Source organism: Castor canadensis, chromosome 7 (assembly GCF_047511655.1).
Source record: "Castor canadensis chromosome 7, mCasCan1.hap1v2, whole genome shotgun sequence".
NCBI lineage: Eukaryota > Metazoa > Chordata > Mammalia > Rodentia > Castoridae > Castor > Castor canadensis.
In genome coordinates this window covers 60929714-60951965 of record NC_133392.1, presented here as the reverse complement: position 1 = coordinate 60951965, position 22252 = coordinate 60929714, and the positions used below count along the sequence as shown (strand labels likewise).

General features: G+C 51.3%; 1 protein-coding gene across 1 annotated transcript in view; it reads right to left on the bottom strand.

Moving 5' to 3' along the window:
* Pald1 (phosphatase domain containing paladin 1) overlaps nt 1–3370 on the bottom strand; it is a 66692-nt gene extending 63322 nt beyond the window's left edge. The window contains exon 1 of the mRNA XM_020162106.2: nt 3113–3370. The gene's annotated coding sequence lies outside the window, so the exon portion shown is untranslated. The remainder of the gene's footprint in view (nt 1–3112) is intronic.
* Nucleotides 3371–22252: the final 18882 nt, after the last annotated feature.

The following is a 22252-nucleotide window of genomic DNA, read 5'->3' as shown; positions in this document are numbered from 1 at the left end:
TGCAATTACAAAGGCTAGTGCTCACCTATCTTCTCTTTCCCAGATCGCAGATGAAGGCCTAGGAAGGGGAGCAAGAGCCGCCTGCTTCCAGGCCCATCCCTGTGCGGTGTGCCGGTTATAGGAAACATAAAAAGCCTGTCTGCAAGGGCCTTGGCCTGGGACTGGGAGAGGCATGGCTGCCCACTGGGAGGGGAAAGCCATGATTTGGGGCTATTCTTAGCAAACCACTGGCTCCCCTCCCAGAGGCCCAGCAGGCAGCAAGCCCAAACTTCCACACGCCCAGCCTGCCATTTCCTGACCCTGCTCAGAGGTCCCCCCAGGGCTAGGAGGGACTGGTGGGCAAGGAGGGAGGACAAAGCACTGAGGCTTTCAAATGAGAGCTGCCGGGCCCACTCAGTCCCTGAGCCTTTGCCCAGACCCCGGGGCCACACACCTGGCTGCTGAGGAAGCTCAGGAGAGTCCTGGCCATAGAAGAGGCTCCTGTTCAATGCCCCACCCCCATGTTGACTGAGTGCCACATATTTTCCACTGACTTTCTCCCATTTAACACCTCCAACAATCCCAGGGGACTAGGGTTCTGGCCCCGCTTAAAGATGAAGCAATTAAGACTTTAAGTTACTTGCTGAAGGTCACACAAGGTACTGATGTCAAACTGTATCTAGGCTGGCTCTCAGCTGAAAGTTGGGCAGAGAAGCCACGCCCACAGCCAGAAGATGGGGGGGGATGGGGGGGGGGGACCCCACACACTGTCCAAGCCCAGGACTTGGAAAGGAGGAGTCCATGCAAGGGGCAATAGCACTCATGTCTCCAGGGATCACCCCATGCCTGCCAAAGACCCACAGGCTTGGTTGGGTTCAGCAGGAAAATCCCACAGTCAGGCTCCTCCCCTATCCTGGGGGCAAAGAAAAATTATCACCCCCCCACCCCCTGCCACCTGGCTCCCAGAGACCCAGGGAGGGTGAGAATGGAAGATACTGGTGCCTGGTGCCCCAGGCATGGATGGGACCCTGTAACTTAGGAAGTAGATGATCAAATGACTCTCAGTATAAACCAGGAAACTGAGCCCTCCAGAGTCCTTAAACCAACTCCAACGTGAGAGTCTAGAAATGAAGGCACACCACAGAGCCCCTGCCTCACCACCATCCCAAACACAACAATGTCTGGGCACTGCTGCCACATGGAGAAACTGTGGTGACAGTGGCTCCCACTGTCCAGCTCCTGGCCTGTACTGTCAGGTGCCTCTGCCCGGTAAGTGTTTCCCCTGAAGTGGAGTCCTGTCTGACTCCATGTTTGCCTAGGTACTCGAGCCATTTTGTGGCCCTTTCTGCAAATGTCTGCTCACATGCATGTCTGCCCTTCAGTGGGTCCACCTGTATGTCTGCCTCCTGTGTGAGTAGATTCAAATCGCAGCAGCAGTGTAGATCTGTCTATACCTGACTGTGGCCCACATGTGGCTCATGTTGATGTGTACATGTTCACCTGTCCCTGTGCTGCTCGCCCACCACACTGTCTTCCTGTGCCTGGTCCCCTAAGCATGCACACACATCTCTGTCACACAGGCATCCCCACCTGTGCCTGGGAGACCAGGGTATGTGAGTAGCACCTGTTGGAGATGGGTGGGTGGGTTACCACAGTGCTGGCGATGGGCTTCCATGAGCTCAGTGACTCCCACTCCCTGAACAGCACCCAAGGCCACAGGCACATGTGCGCTGCCACCTCCGCAAAGTGTTCCAGAAAAGAAGAAACCTGCCAGGGACGATGGACGAGGGGCAAAGTCCCAGATACATCAGAACCTCACAGAGGTGATGTTAGAGCTGCCCCAGACCCCACCCTGCCCACCCCAACCCCAGGAAAGGGAATGCACCCCACCACCTCAGGACTGTCTGCACTCACAGGAAACCGCGTCTGGCCCAGCGCCTCCCAAGCTCCCCCCACCCCCCAGCAATAGAGGCCCTTCAGAAAGGAAGTAAGGACTTCCTCCCCCTTGCTTCTGAGCCTCCTACAGGGCTGGCTCTAAACCCCAAACCTCAAGAACCCCAGGCAGCCATCTGCACTCAGTCTGACCAGAGAAAAATAAATGTGTGTTCTAGACCCCAAAACAAAACCAAATCTGGGAGTGGGAGGGGTGGGACATGCACAGACAGAAGGACCTCCCCAGCCCTCCTGAGGCTGCAGCCCTTGCCAGTCAGGTGACTGGAGTGAGATCCTGCTGACTAGCTGGCTAGTAGGGAGGATGCGGATGCAGCCAGGACGCTGAAGCCCACTGGCATGGCAGCATGAAAAATGAACCCCAGTACTGCAGCCATATCGAAGCTTGGGTCACTCATGTAACAGCGCCCCTTGCCTATGTAGTCTCTTGGCATTTCTACTGTTACCAGTCTCACGCTGGCATCAAAACTCTTTATCAAAGACTTTCTGTGTGAGCCACTGGAGGACAGACCCTCTGATCCACCCACCACCCACACCCTCTGGGTGTGGCCCAGAGCCTGGAATCCGACAGGTGCTCTGTGGGAAAGCCAGAGAGCTGCTGCCTGGTCTCTGGTTGGAAGAGCAGAAATGTCCCAAGCTTGCTGAGGTCAGGAGACTTCTCTTCCATCCCTGGCTCTCCAACCAACCCCTGCCACTTTAAGGAGAGGGGTTCAGTCTCTCTCCCACTCACCAAACTCTGACAGGTCCCTGCCACATCAGGAAAACCCTATGAAGTTGAAAAATGGCCTGCTGCCAGGAGACCCAGGCCCTCAGAGGAAGAGGGCCAGTCAGGGCCAAGAATCAAACTTGTGCGCACTAGGGCCTCTGGACTTTTCCTAGCTTCTGGGGAGCCCATCTCTGGACTTCGCAGGCAGTCCTTCTTCAGGCCTACAATGAAGAGCAGTGGTGTCGCCAGCCCCTATCAACCCCAATCCAAGGGACACCTTGAGACGGGCTCAGCCCTGAGTTCATAACCACCCGTTATCCACTAGCTCTTTAATGAGGTCCGGCTTTCCTCGGAGGCGCCAACCCAAGCGGGCTTGGTGGCAGCCCAGGACCTCTTTTCTCCGGGGATGGGGTTAGGGGGTGGACGCCTCGGGATCTACCCTCCTCTGGCCAGCCCCGGGCGGGGACCCATCGGTACCTGCCAGCCCGCGGCTCCAGGGGACATCCGTGCTCCGGCGGCCGGAGCGCTGCGCCCGGAGTGCGGGCGCCGAGTCAGGCAGCGGCGGGGCGCGCCCGACGCGGGCTCCGGCTCGCTCCTCCCAACTTCTCCAGCCCATCCGTGGGCGGAAGCGGCTCCCGCGGCGGGCAGGCCGGGCAGACCAGGCCTGACCGCGACTGCTGAGCCCGCACTCGTCCGCGACGGGAGCTCTGCGCCCAGTGCGCGCCGCGCCGCTGCCCCGCGCCCGCGTGCCCCACGCCGGGGGCGGACCTGGCCCGGCCGCCAATCACCGCGCCCGCCGCTGCCCGGTCCGGGGGAGCCCGCGCCCCTCCGCCGAGGGGGCGGGGGGCTCGGATTTAAAGACACACTCACACAAGCCGGGTAGCGATGGACATCCGGGAGCCGCGGCTCCGGGCGGACCCCACTTTCCCACCCGCTTCCTCCCTGAACCCGCCCACCCTCCGCCAGGAGGAAAAGTTTGGGGCGGGGGAGACTGTCTGGGAAGGCAGTTCCTCTTCCCTTAGCATGAGCTCGGTTGGTTCTGGGAGATACCCAAGCCAGACATTAAGCCTCCCCGGCTTGAGAAAGAAGCAAAAGCTATGGGCGCCACACCCCCTCCCAAACTCCAGCTCCCCGGGAGATCGGCGGGCCCGGGCTCCCCTTGACCCTCTCTGCCAGGTCGAGCCTCGGCGGGACCGAGATGAGCATCCGGGCTCCAGAACCAGCCTCCCTGTGCTGTGCGGCCTGAGCTGGGCGATTGACGTCTCTGGGCTCGAGCTTCCCCATGTGTCCGAGGACGAGCCCCTAATGAGTAGACTGTCAGCTCAATCTTGGGCTTCTCCTAGGCACTGGACTCTAAGGAAAACAAACCCCTCAGAGCCCAGAGGAGAAAGAGAAACTTCCGAATAGGAGGGGTCCCTCCGCACCCACCCGGTTCCCCTGAGCAGTAATGTCCCGGGTGGAGCCTGCCTGCCTAACCTCGCCGCTCTGGTTAGCACTGAGCTTCAAAACACCCGGACGGGCCCCTCGTCCTATGCGTCCCTTGGTTCACGTACCCCCGCGGGCACCCACGTGCACTCACTCACTTTTACCGCGGCTTCCTCTTCTGGAGACCCGCTTTGTTGTGTATGGTGAGTCACTTCCTCCCTCTCCTTGCTCCACACTGGGGAAATCCTTCCTCACCTGTCACTACCTGCCTCACCCCCAATCAAAACCCCAATCAGAGCTAAAGGGGGAGTAGTGCGCTTTGAGGAGCCTGATGCACCAGAATGAAGGCAGCGCAGGGCCAAATCAGACCAGAACCCGAGAGAGGGACTCGCAGCCCCTAGGAACAACCAATGATAAGAGATAGGACTGGTCTACCCAGGCCTGAGCGCCTAGGTCTCAAGTGTTTCACCTGGCTCATTTTAGGAGGTAAGAATTTGGATTAGCCCTAATTTAATGAATGAGGAAACTGAGGCCCAGGGACCACTTGACCTGGCTCAGGCCTCCTGCTACCCCACCCAGGATGCAGACTCCATCTTTGGGCCGGATTCCCTCCTTCTTCCTCTTGCTGTAGCCCCATATCCTACTCCATCAGATTCCTCACCTAATGCTCTTATCATCCTGATGGTGTGTTCTAGACACCCAGGAAGAAGGTAAGACTACGAATGCCTACAATATGTGCACGTGCGCACACATGCACAGCACATCCTCATGCACATCCACAAGCACACACAGTGCCACACACACACACTGTCCAGCAGATGGCTGGAGCCATGGGTGGCTGACTATACCCTGAGCTCCTGGAGAATAAAAACATATTTTGGCCCCCAGCACATGCCTGGCACATCTTCATTCATTCTTTTGTATTCACCATGCACATAGTAGGTGTTCTTGTTGAATCCAGCAGAAAAGCCCAGGGCAGCCTACTTCAGGACCACCAACCATCACAACCCTTTTGGCTCCACCCACAGCCTCAAGACTCAGCTGACAGGCCCCAGATTTAGGGGGCTAGGGGCTCAGAGGTGTCTCAGGGACAGGCCAGACTGCAATGAAACCACAGCCTTATCTCCCCAATCCTCTCCAATCCCCAATCCCCAGAGGGTCTGCCAAGTACCTGCTCAGAGCAGCAAGTCCTGAAGCCCCAGCTATGGGTAGGGTAGGAGTCCCCACAGTCATAAGAAAGCCTTCAGGACCACATATGTCCCACCCTGGACCCAGGAGGGAGAACCAAATGATGAGGGAGAGAAGACACAGAGCACCCTGTGTGCATCAAGAAAGCATACTGTCCTCTCTCCTGGCCTTACCAGAGCCAATGTGAATCTATCAAACTGCATCTGGAGCTCCTAAGATGCAGGGCAGGTGCTCAGAGCAAAGCCCAAAAATCCCCTGAGAGAGGATCCATGAGTCCCAGAACAAGATGTCAAAAAGCAGAGGTCTCAGGACCTATCACCATTCACTCGGCAGCCCCCACATCCTGCTCACTCAAGCACTGAGACACTACCTTGTCACCTAGAGAAGGCCAGGATGGGGATGACCCTGCACAAATGTGTGCTTGTGTTGAACATGTGTATACAGGCTGTGCTTGTGTTGCTCGTGCAGGAACTCTTGCAGGGAAGTGCATGAATGAGGGATTGCATGTTTGTGAAAAGGTCAGTGGGAATGAGTGTGGATATACACATGTGGGGTGGGGGTACACGTAGCCCACACAAAGCATCCCACCACAGTACAAAGTCAGATGAATAACGAGCGACCTCAGTACTCACACTTCTGGAAGGGATGCCTGGGTGTGGCCATTCACACCCCTCGGCTCAACCCAGGTGCTAGTGCTCTTGGGAGAGAGCTCCTAAATTCAGTCCTTCAGCAGAAACATAAGTTGTGGGAACCCCAGATTCTCATGGGAACACTCAAGCTGAGAGTTATTTCCTGACAGGCACAAATGACTCGCTGGAAGACAAGAGGAGCTAGGTCCAAATCAGTCAAGATGAGACTTGACAAAGACAAGAAACAGGCCCTACTGCTCTTCTCAACTCCCCACTCCCTGCCAAGCTTGCTGTGGCTGGGGACACAAGGCCCAAGAAATGGGCTGGGTCAAAAGCAGGGGCCTCCCTGGCCTTGCTCCTTGTGACCACATTACTGCCAAGGATGGAGCCAAGGATGGAGCCCACAGGATCCTCCAGAGTGTGTGTTAGCAGCTTTCCCCGAAGTCTGGGAGTCTCCAAGCCTTGAGTAATTGATCCTAGCCAAACCCAGGTGGGTACCTGGCTGCCTGGCCATCCTCCCATGCAGATCCACTGCCCATCTCCAGGATCCAGTCCCATAGCTCACTCAGCATCCCCTTCTGTGTGCAGTCCAGGAACTAAAGACATGGGCTTTGAGCTGGGCAGACCTGGGCCTGGATCTAGCCTTGGAAGCTCTCCCGCCGCAGGGCCCTTACTCTACATGTTACCATAGTTCTTCCAGTCTACACAATTCTAAAATGGCTGGAGGAGCAGCTCTCACTTCCTGGGAATGTCTGGAGGATTAAAGGGGTGCCTGGCGCTCAGCCAGTACTTACTGGTGGCAGCTTTAGTGTCATTGTATTGACACCAAAGCCCAATCTAGCCAGGGCAGAGGATTTCTGGAAGCAGAGAAATCCTCCTCCTTCTCCTCCCCCTCCCTTTCTCTTCCTCTTCCTCTTCCTCCAGGGAGTCCTCCCTGACACTTCCTTTGCCTGCCCATGGGATCTCTGGTTGCTCTGACTGCTCCACCTTGCTTCCCTGCAAGGCTCTGGGACCAGAACCCCCTGCCTGGCACTGGACACATGCTCAGTAATTGACACCATCATTATCTGCAGGATTGGTAATTGTACAGACATAACCTCCATTGGATCTAAGTCCATGGAGCACCACATCTCCTACCTCCCAAATTCACTCATAAATTCAAACTATTCCAAATTTAAGTTCAAGTTTTTTTTTTTTTTCTTTTCCTTTTTGCAGTACTGGGGATCAAGCATGCTAGGCAATCACTCTTCCACTGAGTCACACCCCCAGCCATTCAGACTTTTTTGACCAAGACCCAAAGTAAAAAATATGCTTTACCCTGGGACTGGCTACACAGATGTGTGAATGTGTGTGTTTCACTAGAACAAAGTTCAGCCTTTCTGCAGTGGACTCATTCTGGTACTTTCTGATCTATTCAATCCTGTCTCTTTGTTATTGCTAACTGCAGTGTACCCCATTGATTTTGCCTGTGACCTGCAGCTTGAAAATGCTACACAGAACAAGAAGGTCCCTGAGAACAGGGACCAGATCTTGCCTTCCTCCCTCCCCCGGCTCTGCTTAGGGCCTGACTGAAGAGGCCTGGGATGAGGGAGAGGATGATTCTCTAGAACATTCTTCAGGTACTACAGGGAAAAAGCTTCATCAGAGGAGAAGAGAAAGGGGGAAGAAATCTTGACTCATTCGTTCATTCAGCAAGTACTTTGGTGAGTCAGCAGACATTCTCAGAGCCCCTTCTACATTCCAAGCCCTATTCTTGACCTTGAGCAGTGAACAAAGAAGACAGCCCTGCCTTCCTGGAGCTGCCATTTGAGTGGGGGAGAGAAGGGAAGACACAATAAGAAGGGTCATTCCTTGTAGGGCTGGCCGTCTGGAGAGGGAGAGGACCATAGTCAGACAGCTGAACCCCACACAACATTGTTCTTTAAGCACCTGCTGTGTGCTTAATCCTGGTGTGGGGGCCCAGGATTGAGCAAGGACCTACCCTGCCCTCAAGGTGCTTAGACCTGTGGGAGAAGCAGACTAGTCAACTGATCTTTTCAGAACTGTGTTCCCTGCAAGATGAGGGCAGAGCTAGCATGTCGAAAAAACAAGGAGGATTCCTGCTTGAGCAGGGATGCTCAAACTTCTAAACTAGCCTGTAATGAAGTAGATGCCGTGCAAGGGCACTGCCAACTCTAGTAACATGGGTACATCAGACAGACCTGACTTTGAATTCCATTTCCGCCATTTAATTATATGACTCCAGGTAAAACTTCTTTGAGTCTCAGTTTCCACATTTATAAAAGACGGACAGCAGGGCACTATGACTAACGCCTATTACTCCACCTACATGGGAGACATAAGTAGGAGGATCGAGGGCCAAGGCTAGCCTGGGCAAAATCACAAGACCTCAACTGATAAACAATTTAAAAAGCAAAAGGGCTGAGGACTTGGCTCAAGAATAACTGCTTAGTAAGCACAAGGCCCTGAGTTCAAACTCCACTACTACCAAAAATAAGTTAGTAACATCGCGACAGTCATATCCATCTTGACAGGGTTTTAAGGTTAGATAAATGTAACAAATAGCTGCCCAAGAGGAAATTCAGTACAGAAGAGTACTTGTGGTTATTATCAACTCCTGAAGATCCCCTCTGAAGTGTCACACACCTCCCTCACCTCCCCCATCCTCTGGCCAGCCCCTTGGAACATGCAAGAATTCACCACCCCCACTGCTGTCAGGAAAGAGCTTCAAGTGGCCCGCTGTTGGGCCTCCGTGCAGACTCCCAGGCCCTGGATGCTAAGCATAATGTGGAGGTGGGAGGGGGAGGACTGCCCAGCCCTGCAGCCAGGAGACCATCCATCCCTGAATAAAGCGACTGTCACCCCTTCCCTCCCACCCATTCTCTCCTTTAAATAACCCAGATCTGTTGCCTGGTTGTCTCCAAGCAGCCCCACTCCAGGCTCTCTCTCAAGGATGTCTCACTCTGACAGAGCCATTTATGAAAATGCTGCAGGGGAGGTGGGAAAGGGAAGTGGGTCATGGGAGTCAGGGAGACCATCCTGACACAGTTCCCAGGGGCCTTCATGTGACAAGCTCTCCATTCCCAGGAGCAGAGCTTCTGGGATGGCACCTTGCTGGATCATCAGTCATGTGTGAGTGTGCTTGCTTACCTAGAAGGCTCCAGAGGAGACTGAGGAACTCACAGGGAAGGTCCTAGTGCTGTGAAGCTTGGGACACATAGGAGTCAGTGGGTGCAGTGCCTTGGAAATGTCACTGTCCTCATGGAATCTAATCTCAGGGCCAACCCTCAGTGGCTGGTTATTCCAGTCTGGCCTCCTACACTCTCTGAGCTTCAAAAACCTTTGTGCGAGAAGACAGCTTTGATGAGGGGTAAGGAAGTATCCAAACAATACATGAACAGACCCCCTGCCCTAACAATTCCACTACTAGGAATCTTACCTAGAGATGTGCTTACACGAGCAAATTGACAAGTGGACAAGGCTACGCATCATTTTTGATGGTGAAAAGTTGGAAAACCAAAAGGCCTGTCAACCAAGACATGAGTGGCTAGATAAACTATGGAACACAGGGAAACTAGAAATACCATGCAGCTATTTTGAAACATGAGGCAGATGTATGTGGGCTGATGGAAAAGTATCTCTAGACTGAGGACAAGGTCCGGAGGTGGACAGGGACCGGGATAGTCAGGGTAGTGTTGTCCATGATGGTGGGACGAAGGAGGTTGTGTGTCTCTATGAGAATGGACGTCACATAGCCTCTAACATCACATTCCTCCTTAACACTTCTAGGGGCACACACAGAACATTGAGCAATTTTGGAAAGTGTATCCCTGCCTGAGAGCAATAAACCAAGCTAGATTAGCTGTGTAATGCTATTGATGTAAAGTAACAAAACTTCAGAATGCCATAATTTTTCCATAAGAGGACAAGTATGTTAGGTGAACACATTTATCAGACATACTACCATGAGTGCCCAGAAGGAAAAAGAAATAGGATGAAGGAAAAATACAAAAAAAAAAAAAAAAAAAAAACACAAGAGAAAGGGTTCTTTGTATACTGATGATGCTAATGTTTTCTGGATTAGGAAAGTTATTAACTCAACTCTGCAGCTGAGGAAACAGGGGGAGAGGGAAGAGAAGAGAAATGCAAAATAGATTCTGATATTCTAGCACTTGAGGATCTGGGAAAAGGGTGTGTGTGCATTACACACATACACTCATGCTGCCTTGACTAACTCTGAAGGACAGGTAAGCCATGCAACCAGTAGGGCAGAGAACTAGGGGTGGGAGAAGGGTGCTCAGGCAAAATGAAACTTTTCACTATGTATTTTGCTCTATGTGAATGTGTTACCTATTTTTAAAATAATGAAAAAGAAATCTAAATCATGTCTGTACTCAAAGGCTCATGCATACAACCTCTGGAAGGCTCTGGAAACAGGTGGTAAAAGAGCTTAGCCCTAGGAGGGGACCTGGGGCTGAGGGCAGGGAGCAGACTTACCTTCAGCTATCCCTTTGTTCTGCTGGATGTACTTATGGACATGTTCTGATTATGAAGTCATTTTAATTTTGATTTTGATCATTTTTATACATGCACAAATATAGGGAATAGTGTCATGAATTAATTCTATGTGCCCTTTCATCCAGATATGACAGCTATTAAGATACCGCCTCTCGTGCTTCCTCTGTCATTTTCCTTCCTTTCTCTTGGTGGTCTTGCTGGAGTATTTGAAAGCAACCCCAGACCTCACACCATTTCACCCTCCCTGCGTCAGAATAGGAGGGACGTGATACCTGCAGTTTAAAGAGTCTAAAAACCCAGTGTACCCTGCTGGACCGGGAGCTAAATCCCCAGAGGTGGCATTGCCTGCCTCTGCTAGGCTGATCCTAGCAAAAAGGAACACATTACCCCAGCCCATCTCTTTCTTTGTCCTGGTGACTGAAAGCTGGGCTTCTCAGAAGGGACAGATACCACACCACCCTCCCTTTGTCATCTTGCAGACATCCAGCAGAAGCAGGGTGTCACTGGAAAGTCACAGATAAGCCCCCCACCACATCAGTCTGTTCTCCAAAGCACCTTCAGAAGCACCAAGGCATGCAACACACATGCACAGAAACTGGAAACCACCAAAGCTCTACCAGAAAGGCCCCTCAGGCTCCCCCTGGCCATCTGAAACAGACACTCAAGGTCCCGCAGTTAGGAGTAAGCCTGCCTGTGAGTGCATTTGAGTCACTGGCAGCAGCAATTTGGCACTGCTCCCCACCCCACCCCCAGGAGGGAGGGTGTCTCAGACAGTAATTGAGTGTCTGTTTGGGAACCACAGGACCCTGTGACTCTGAGGACCTATTCCTGCTGCACCAAACTAATTGATTTAGCCACAAGCCCCAGCTTGCTGGCAGCGCTGCTTGATGGCAGGGGCACCTTCTCTTAACCTCGGGGTGCCCTGACCAAAGCTCAGAAGGGGCACAAGCAGCCCCAACTACAGGAACTTTCCAGGGCTGGTGATGATGAGTCAGTGATGGTAGTTCTGCCACTGTGAGTAGAGAACCAGTGAGCTATGAGGTTGGGCTGTCTGACTTGAATCTCACATCTGGCCCATGCCGGCCATGTGCCCTGTGCCAGGTTAGTCCATCTCTGTGGGCCTCAGTTTCCTCACCTGCTCAAGAAGGATAATAAAAGGGCCCATGACTGCCTTGTTGGGTCAGGGCGAGGTTCCAGTGAATGAAGACTCATAAACTGGCACAGAGTAAACACTCAGCACTGCTCTGTTATCCTCGTTCACCTGCTTCCCTAGCTCACCCAATGCAGGAGCCTGCAGTACTGTTTGCTTCACTATGACCATGACAAGTCCTGGTGGGCAGGAGCACCTCTTGAGCCAAAGGCAGGGGAGAGGGCTCATTCTTGGGCTCTGGAGAAAAGAAGCTATTGACTTTGCAGTAAGGCAGTCAGGCAACCTCTCTACTGAGAGGGAAACAGTGGGCTGATGAGAACTATAACCAGACAGGGTCCCTGACACAAGTACCAGAGACGCAAGTCACAATCCACTTCCTACTTCCCCATGTCTACACTGGCCAAGTCACAGAGCCTCTCTGAGTCTCAATCTTCTCATCTGTAAAATGGGATGATTCATGCCTTGTGCATAAACACAAGGTACTCTTCTCAGATCCCATCTCTGGTGGGTGAGTAGGTAAGTAGACAAATTTCCCATTTGGTGCAGATGACAGACTTCAAACAACTCAGAGACACTGACCCTCTCATGGGACCTCAGGGCTGAAGGACTCTTGGTGAGAATGTACCCTAACTCCCCACCTCACCCCAGAAGCTCCACAGGACTTTTCTCCTTTCCCAGGGGCCTTCCCAGTGCTGGTCCCCATCTCATTCCTCACAAAATCTCTAAGGCAAAGTCCGTCAGTATCCTCACTTTATATGAAGAAACTGAAGCACAGAGCAGTTGAGGAACTTGCCCAACATCTCCCAGCCCTCCCCAGCTGCAGAATCTTTATTTTCAGCCACTCCACTGCTAGCTGACATGAACCCTCCCAATGACAGGGAGCTTACTCCTTGGACGCAACCCTTGTTCCTGAAGAGCTGTGCTGGGTATCAGCATGCCCTTCATCCTTGCTCTCAGTGAATGTGACAATCACCTTCCAGTCACATCAATCCCTTCCTTTCCCAGATGGTATGCACAAACACAGCCCTTCAGAGTACATATACCTCCTCCTACGGGGCTGCATTTCAAATATTTGAAAAAATACCATCTCTTACCCTGGCCCCAGACTTTTCCAGCTAAACATCATAGGACTTTCAAAGGCTGCTGGGAATCTACAGGACCAGAAGAGGCCTTAAAAGGCCTGCTACCTCCCCTGAGGGATTCTTTCCCAAGGGGGTCAAAAAGAGAACCAAGCCCTCCTTTGTCTCACCACCCAGGACCTCCCATATCACTGAGAAGCTGGTCTCTTGGCTCTGACTTCACACCTAGTTGGCATTTTTCATTGAGAGACCTGTGGACAAGTCCCCTTCTGAGACCTACCACCCAGCTCCCTGTTTGTCACCTGTCACCCCCCACTTGTGTTTGAAAAGGGTACATTACTGGGATATTACAAATAGGAGGCAGTGAAGTGCTCACTGTTTCCTAGGAAAGAGAGAGAGAGAAAAAAAAAAAATCAGATCCCATGGGAGAAGCCAGAGACAGGAGGAAAGTAAGAGTCCAGTGCAAGGCTCAGTAAACCTCAACAGGTCTTAGAGGTGACCTGCTCTGGGGCCTGGGTGCTGCTTCTCAAACTCCTGCTTCTTCCCCAGAGTAGTCCTTTCCTGTCCCAGGATGCCTCCCTTCTCCCCTCCAAACAAACAAGCAAACAACAATATGAATACACTAATGCCACCAAAGAATTTACTTTAAAATAGCTTAAGTGTTACTTGTTTGTTGGGGGATGGAACCAAGGGTCTTGGGTATGCAAAGCACTCATTCTACCCACTCAGCTATACCCTCAGTCTTGTTATACATCTTTTACCACAATTGAAAAAGAAAAAACAACCCATGGAATGAGAGAAAATAATTGCCTTTAAAAAGACCAAAAACAGGCCTCCCCAAGAAGAAGTTCCCAGGGGTCCTGAGTTCTGGCTCTGAGTCAGGAAAACCAGTGGAGGTGGAGACCCCACACAGTGTGGGAAGGACTGTGATCCTGAAAGTCCCAAAGCCACCTCTTCCCTCTTCAATGGCAGCCCTGGGCAAGGAGCCATGGCAGCCAATGAAAAGCAAGAGCCCCCAGTCTCCTTCCCCACTCAGAAGGTAAGAGCTAGAAGGTGCCCAGGTGCAAAGAGGCTGCCTGGCCCCAGGATGCAAGGCAGGTAGAGAGAAGCTTGAGGCTGTGAGTTGTTCAAACACAGAGCCATCTCAGGGGGTAAACCCTGGCCTGTGGGAGCCTAGCAGGAGCTCAGAAGATGACTGGACCTTCACATCCTGCTGTATTCCACCCCACAGGGGGCCCCTCAAGCTCTTCATATCAGTCTTTAAACCTAGCATGGGGGTCTTCACCCCTTCTTGGGCTGCAGTGTGATGTGGAAGGGGTCAGGCTTTGAAATCAGACAGACCTGCTTGAGTCCTGACTGTACCTCATAAATATGGTTCTTAGACTCAAGCCCCTCATCTGTAAAATGGGCATAATAATACCTAATTGGCAGGGTTATTGTGAGGATTACAACAAACGATGCAAATCTGCAGAGGACCTGATTATATGGGAGGTACTCAATAAGTATTCTCTTCTCTTCTGTCCCTGGCTCTCATAGCCTTCTGCCTTGAATAAAGAGTCAGCAGCGTCCCTGCACCAGCTGCTAACTCTCCAGATAACTGGGGTAAGCCCATCCCCCTCTTGGAGCCTCAGTTTCCCCACCTGTAAAATAAACAAAGAGAATTAGTGGACCCTTCACTGCAGGCTTAATCTATTTAAGAGTATCCACACACTTCATACAGCCACGTACAAGGATGCTTTTAGCCAGATTTACTCAGAACAGCCAAAACCTTGAAACAACTCAACTGTCCATTAAGAGGACGATAGGCAAACTGTGGTATCATCACAAAATTCTACCCAGCATGTGAAATTAGTGAGGATCTGCTATCAACATCATCATGGCTGAAAACCACAGAATTAATGATAAGAAAAAGGAACCAGATGCCAGCAAGAACACGGCATAAGATCCCATCACCCTATGCCAGTCCTTAGACAGACTGCACCAGCCTATGCAGATCAACGCTATGGGGAGGTCGTGTGTGGATGAAGGGTAACACTGACCAGCAAGGGTCCTGAGGACATTTCTGGGGTGCTGGGGGAGTTCTCTAGCGTGATCTGGGTAGGAATTACTTGGCATGTGCATCTATGAAACTCGTAGAGTTGTGACTTTAGTGCTTTCTACTCCTCTTACCACTAAATTCCAAGGACACTTTCTTTAGTTCCTTAAATGGGCCAAGTGTGGTTCTTCCTCTGGGCCTCTGACTTGCTGTTCCCTGTTCCTCCAAATCTGCCTTTATTCAGGTTAGCTCTTTGTTTAATGTCACTCTTTGAAAAGGTTATCTCTGTCCCTAAAGTAACCCCTCAGTCCCTGCTGTCATCACCCCATGACAATCCTCAGCCTGGATCCCCTATTGCTACCTGATCTTATCCTCATTTGGCTGGCTGGATTTTTTATTGTCTGCCTTCCTCCACTCTGATGTTGACCCCAAGAGAACAGGAACTTGTCTGTCGGGGTTCAAATCTTGTTTCCACCTAGAGCAATGTGTGGCACATGACAGGCACTAGATAAATGCTTATAGGATGAGCAAGTCATCACTAGAGAATGTCAGATTATGTCTCATGACTGTACTATCCTCAAGGTGGTAAGAGGGAATTCATGTTTTGTGTTTTTATTCTCCCCAAAACACTCAAGAGAGGCCCGCTGTGTGACAGGTGCAATTTGAACTCTCGGGGTTCACACAATGGAGTTGAATAGCCAGGCCAGACCTTTCTAGTGGAGCATAAAGAATGGGGAGAGGGTATTGCTCAGGGCTGGGAGACACCCAGAAGTAAGAGGCAGGCTCAGGACTGGCTCAGTCTCCGAGTTTCCAGGGCCAGGGGCTGCAGTGGGCTATGGGCGTGGCACTGGCTGCAGCTGGCAGCAGAAAGAGGGCCTGTGCTTTGGCAGGAAGCCACCCCCTTCTAAAAGCCAGAGAGCTCCACCAAGGCCAGGTCACCTGTTGCCTTGGTAACTGTCTTGCCAAGCCAGTGGCACTGGGAGCAGAAGGCACAGGGCCAGGGAGACAACAGGCATTTGCCAGGCTGCCCTTTCCCAGTGAGGGAGGCTTCTTGGCCTGCTTAAGCTGCAGCTGAGAGAGCTGAGCATTGTTCTTGCACTTTTTCCCATGTGTGTATGTGTGTGTATATGTGTGTGTGCATGTGTGTGTGCACCTGTATATGCCATGCACAAGCATGCACAATTGTGCCCAGTGCAACATTAGGCAGTCTCATCCCCTGCTGGGATTAGGGCTCCCAGTAGGAGGCAAAGGGTTGTTTGATAATAAAAGCTCTCATTCACTGGTCCCTAGCATTTAGTATATGCTAGGGATCAATCTAAATACTTTTCATGTATGTCTTCATTCCAGTCTCACAGCAGCCCTGGAAGGCAGGTACTATTGCCATTTTACAGAGGAGGGAAATAAACTAATTTGTCTAAAGTCTCACAACTAGCAAACCATGGAACTGGGAGTAGAACCCAGGTAATCTGTTCCATAGCTTTGACATCAGAAAAGCTTTGACATCACTAGGAGCAGAGTTTCCATGGACCCAGTCCCTGTGGGAAATTTACTTAAATAATCACTAGGCAAAGTCTCAAAGAAGTAAGAGGAGGGCAGCAGGCTCTCTGGGAGAGAAAGGCAAAAGAGGGCAGCCTGGCTCCAGTACCTACCATGTGGCTCTCAGTTGGGTCCTAAGACAAAGGGGAAAAGGAGAAGTTCTCAACTGAGGACTGATGTGGGAGCCTCCCTTAGAGGCAAAGCCCAAGCCTGGGAGGACACCTGCTGGACGGATGGCAGCAGGACCACCTCAGCAATCCAGCCTCAATGCCTCTCCCTCACAACAGGTGTTCCTGTGCCCACTGTGAGCTTCGCACCGTGCTAGACACCAGGGATGCAGAACAACTCAGACATAATTCAGAGAGTCCTCTTGGGGCTTGCAGTCTGTGAGGTAGGTAGCCATCAACCAAGAGCCCAAAAATGAAGGCACTGTAACAGCTTACTAAGTAAGTAAGTAAGAAAGAAAAATCTGAAGTGCTCTTAGAGATTGTGAGGAGGTCGTCTTTAGACAGGAGGCTGTATTTAAGCTAAGACTTTAGAGCTAACTAGATGTTTGCCAGGTGGAGTAGGAGAAAGGGCATGCCAGGACATAGGCGCAGAGGTAGGAACAGCATGTCAGATTCCAGGAACAGAGAGAAGTCTGCTGTAGCTGGAGGGGCATGAGCTGGGGGGTGAGGTTGGAAGGCTAAGGCTGCATGTGCTTTATCCTAGAGGCAAGGGGAGGCATGAAAGAGTATTGCTTGAGAGTGGGGCTGGGGGAGGCAGGGCTGGGAGCGGGGAGAGCAAAGTAGAGGGGTGCAATAGAGCCTAGAGACCACTTTTGGAAGCAGTATCTTGCAGAGCTGGTATTGGACTGCTTGGTGTAATGCTGGGGGGCAGAAGGACCCAGCAGCTCACAAGTATTGGAAGAGATGCCTGTGAGGGCGCCCAAGGAGATGCTCAGGGGCTGTGCATGCAGGGACTAGAGGATGTGGGGAGAGGTCTGGGTGGAGAAGGCAGGTAAGCCACAGAGTGGGAGAGACCCCTCGGGAGAAATCTGCATCCAAGGGGCCAGGAGGAATCAGAGCAGAGCCCAAAGGGTAGGGCATGGCCACCAAATGGGGAGGAGAACAAGCGGGCTGAGCTGGAGGTCAGAGGGGAGGGGAGCTTGTAGCATGAAAGCCAAGAGGCAGGTGAGACTTCGACCATGCTAAAGGCTGCTGTGAGGCTAAGGAAGGCAAGAACTGATTTGGCAACACAGTCTCCCATAGCCAGCAGGGCAGCCTTTGGTGGGTGGGGGAAAAGGCACACAGAATGGAAGGGAGTGAAGTGACCCCCATGGTGGGGAGTGTGGGAGTCAGCAGGTGGCTATAAAGAGGGGGTGGTGGGCACAGTGATATATACCCACTGCAATGGCTGGGCATAGGGGAGTCAGAAGAGAGGAGCAGAGGCCTTGACTTGGGCAGAGCTGGGCCAGTGTCTTCCCAGTGCCTCTCTCTCCTGTTTCTTCCACTTTCACCCCAGTTTCTGCAGTCACTCCATAATGACTATCCCTTCCTCAAGTGAGAGAAACTGAGCCCTAGAGAGAGACCTGAGGTCACACAAGGGCCCTGCCTAAGTTGGCTACTTGCAAGGCAGGCTGTTTGGAGTCATTGGAAGCCAAGAATCATGTCAAGGTTATGTGAGTCCCTTCCCTCCCTGCAACTTCCCTCCCTGCCAGGCCTGCAATGCCAGCCCAGAAGTCCCTAGAGGACACCAGACAGACCAGGTACAGCCCCCTTGATCTGAGGTTTTACTTCCTATTTTACTACATTTGACCAAAGGTAGCCCAAAAAATATTAAGTAAAAAATTCCAGAAACAATTTATGTTTTAAATTGCACAACATTCTGTATAGCATGATGGAATTGCCAGCTGTCCCATTCTGTCCTGCCCAGGACATAAGCCATCCTTTTGTCCAGCATATCCACACTGTATAGTCACTTAGTAGCTTTCTTAGTTATCAGATCAACTGTTGCGGTCTTACAGTGCTTGTGTTCAAATGACCCTTATTTAACTTAATGCAATAGTGGCTCTACCTTATCAGTGTTGTGACAATTTCTTACACAGTCTCTCTAGGATTTAGCACCATCCTTGGTTTCAGACATTCCATGCTGGCAGTCTTGGAATATACACCCCTTGAATAAGTGAGGACTATGTACTGTCAGAGAGATCACATTTGATAGACTTTGAGCCTCATGTTGTTGGGGAAGGGAGTTTTAAAGAAAAAGTACACAAAAACACAAATACAAAATCAGATCCAGGGGCCTTAGAAGGAACTAAAACAAGCTTCATAAGTCTCAGGATCCCCCTGGGTAGCCTCTGATTGTCATGACCTCCAGCAAGTGACACCACCTCTCTGAGCCTCTGTTTTGCCTTTGTGAAGGGCAGCAGTAACTGTGGCAACAGTGGGATTCTTCCTATTAAATGAGGTAGTTGTGGTGTAAAGTGTTCCTCACAAGTCTGAATGCCTTGAACTCTAGATCACTGTGGCAGTGATTGTTATAAATTGGGGTCCTAGGATGGGAACTCTGGGAGGAGAGCCTCTCTGTACTTGAGGCTGGGGGCGCTCTATGATCTGCAAGAAAGGCAGTGACGGTGTATGTGTGACCCACCCCAGGCCATGTCTCAACATTCACTGGGGCTCTGCAAAAGACCCTGAACTGTGACTTCATCCCCAGCCCCCCACATAGGGTGGCACTCGCTCTCAACTCAAGCCCATCTCACCCCTCCCCTCGTACAACAAGAGAAGGAGGCCACTGGACAGATGGGAAGGGACACATTTTCTGATAGTGGCTCCCTGGGTAACCCTCACCCTGGGGGGACAGGGTCCGGGAGTGGGGGAGCTCAAGCCAGAGTATCCCTGTTTAGCACAGATTCCCATCCCACAAGCTGGTGGCACGACTGCAGGATAAGGGAGCTGCTACCATGGGCTGGCAGGCACCAGGACCAGGAGAGCATGCTGTCCCACCCCAGAAATTCCACCCCACTCTACTCTTACCCACCAGGATATTCACGGCCACCTCCTGCCCGGGTCCTCTTGCTCATTCTGCAGCCCACTCCACAAGGGCTGGTTCTCTGCTGTGCCAGGTGCCAGGCCAGGATGCAGCAGGCCACACTGAGCATCGTCCCCCACATGCAAGGTCCTCCACTACAAATGATCAGCAAGGCCAGAGGCAGGCACCTCTGTGACTCCAAGTCCCTGTTTCTTCTTTGCCTCATCCACTTTCTAGTGACAACAGTAAAAAAAAAAAAAAAGTTCTTTCCAACCTCAATTATTGAGTACCTGTATTGTACATATAGTGCTCAGCACTGGGGGCCCAAGGAGGTGTCTTGGTCTAAGAAGGTAAGATGAGGCATGATGTAAAGGCTCTGAAAGCGAGGCTGACTGTGTTGGAGAAATTCAGGCTGGCTTCCTGAAGGAGTACTAAAGAATAAGCAATATGTACTTATTTTTGTCTCTTTTTTTTTTTTGGTGCTGGAGATTGAACCCAGGGCCTCACACATGCTGGCAAGTGCTTTTAACACAGAGCTACATACTGGCCCAGCAACATTTATTTCCATATTTATTTTTTGGTACTACTTGGCTTCGAACTCAGGGCTTCATGCTTGCTCGGCAGGTACTCCATCAGTTGAGCCACTCCACCAGTCGTGTTTTGTGAAGGGCTTTTTCGAGATAGAGTCTCCCAAACTACTTGCCCAGACTGGCTTTGAATCACCATCCTCCTGATCTCTGCCCCTAGAGTAGCCAGGATTGCAGGTGTGCGTCACCGGTTTCTGGCAATATTTATTTTTAAATGGTTGTGGAGAAAGGATGATTATTGGCCTGGAATTATGTTCAGATTTCATAAAGAGGCAGTTTATAAAACAGTTCATATAGTATGATTCTCCTCGCTAAAAAGATGCATGTGAGGGGATGCGGATGCAGCTCAGTAGTAGAGTGCTTACCTAGTATGTGCAAGGCCCTGGGTTCCAGCCCCAGAACCAAAAAACACTGCGTAAAAAAGTTGCAGGTGAACATAGATGCTCAGGAAAAAAGAAGGATGTACCCAAAATGTTAATCATGGTTGCAAGTGGATCATGGGGTTATAAGAGGTTTTTCTATTCCTTTACGTACTGCTTTATGGTCTACAAACTTTTCAGAAAAGCACAGTACAGAGACTGAGGGGTGAGGCTCAGTGGTAGAGCCATTGCCTAGCATGTGGGAGGTCCTGGGTTTCTTCACCACCACCACCATCGAAGAAAGGAAAGGAAAGAGAGAGAGAAAAAAAGAGGAAGATTAAAAAGAGAGAGGAAGAGAGAGAGAGAGAGAAAAGAAAAAAACACATACATAAGAAACACACTACATGGATGCATTGTGGTTGCATCCATGATGAAGCTGAGCACAGCAGGGAAGTTGTAGCCACAGGTGTGCAGGGCCTCGGTGCTAAGAAACACTTCCACCCACTGGCCTCAGATGGTCACCAAGCACAGATAGACAACTGGGGTACAGAGCTGGGAATCACCCCAAATGTGGAAACTGAGGCTCGACAGGGTCACGTGCTGGTCAGGGTTGGGCTGGGAGGAGGCCCTAGCTGTCCTGGCCCCTCCACACCACAGGCCTAACAGGTAGCAATTGATCACCTCTTCCCACTCCCCCACCTCTGCGCTCAGAGTTTCCTGCCTAGAGTTCCCCAGTAAGAGAGATTTTCCAGGCAGGGCAGGTGCCTCCCAATTCCTGTGAGCTCCTCCCACCCTGTTGGGGCAGCTTGGGACCTGGGGCAGGTACAGGCAGAGAAAGATCATATGACTTTAGGACTTACCACTGGGAAAGGAAACAGGGTTCCAAGGACACAGTCCACTTGGAGATTGGAAATGGGGAGCTGAGGGATGAGACTGGAGAGCAAGGGTTGTGAGAGCTGACAGTAGGCTGGACAGGTTGAGCTGGATTCCCCTGGGAGGGAAGCCAATGTGGTCAAGATGAGCTGACAGGCACAACCCTAAGTCCAGAGGCCCGTCAGACCTCATAAGCTGGGGTCTCTCTGGCTCTGAAACATTGTCAGGAGGTACTTAGGAAACAGGTTGGTGGGAAGATGAGTCGGTTTTGGGGGGATGCCTGTGGGAACAATAGAAGAGAAGGGTTGTGGTTTTTAACATTTCCAGTCATGGGGATATTATTTCAGCATTGGATTGTCTATCTGTCATTCTCTAAAGATGTATAAAGTATAAATGCAACAGACTTAAAAAGGACATTCCCTCAGGATGCACAGTGACAAGTAGGACCAAAGAGTCAGGATGTGCTAGGGTCTTAGCTGCTTGTCCCGTCCCAAACCAGATGGCAAGGAATAGAGGCTGGAGTCAAAACAGACCCCATCCTAGCTCAGCTATTTAGTATGAACTTGACTGATGGCAGGTATTGAAGCAATCCAAGCTCATGGATAACATGGGAATAATTATACCTACAAGTGCAATGGGAAAGGAGCATCTTGGAGCTGTTTGTGTGTGACCTTGTGCCTGGATTCAGGATAAAAAGCATTCACCACTTCACCTGTCAGATTTGGTAACAGCTGACTTCTAGCAAGTTTTTTTCCATCTATGGAAAGGACACAAGCTTAGAACAGCCCCATCTCACCTCTGATCCCCAAGTGTCCAGACGCTTGTTAGTAGCTCTAGAATAAAAGGCTCTGAGCATGCTTGGAGGGTGAGAAAGTACTCTCACTTCCAGTAAATTCTCTGCTCAAGGAAGATACTTCCTGCCCCACTGGGACTCTGGTTAATTGTGTTAACTCTCCCAACCGGGTATGTGCATCTCTCCCCCAAGCTGCCTTTGAAGTCTGGGGCCCTTTGATGTGAGTGGGGGATGCATTAGCCTGGGGGTCCTGCGAGCCCTGTGGTCACTGGCCAACTGAGGTACAGGGCCTGAGGTGTTTGAGATGCAAGTGCCCTCATCTGCCTGAGTGACCCCCAATGTGGGCTTTGGAGTCAGACTGCCTGGGCCCCAACTGGAGCACTGCTATTAATTGTGCAACCTTTGGGAAGTCACCCAGCCTCTGAACCTCACT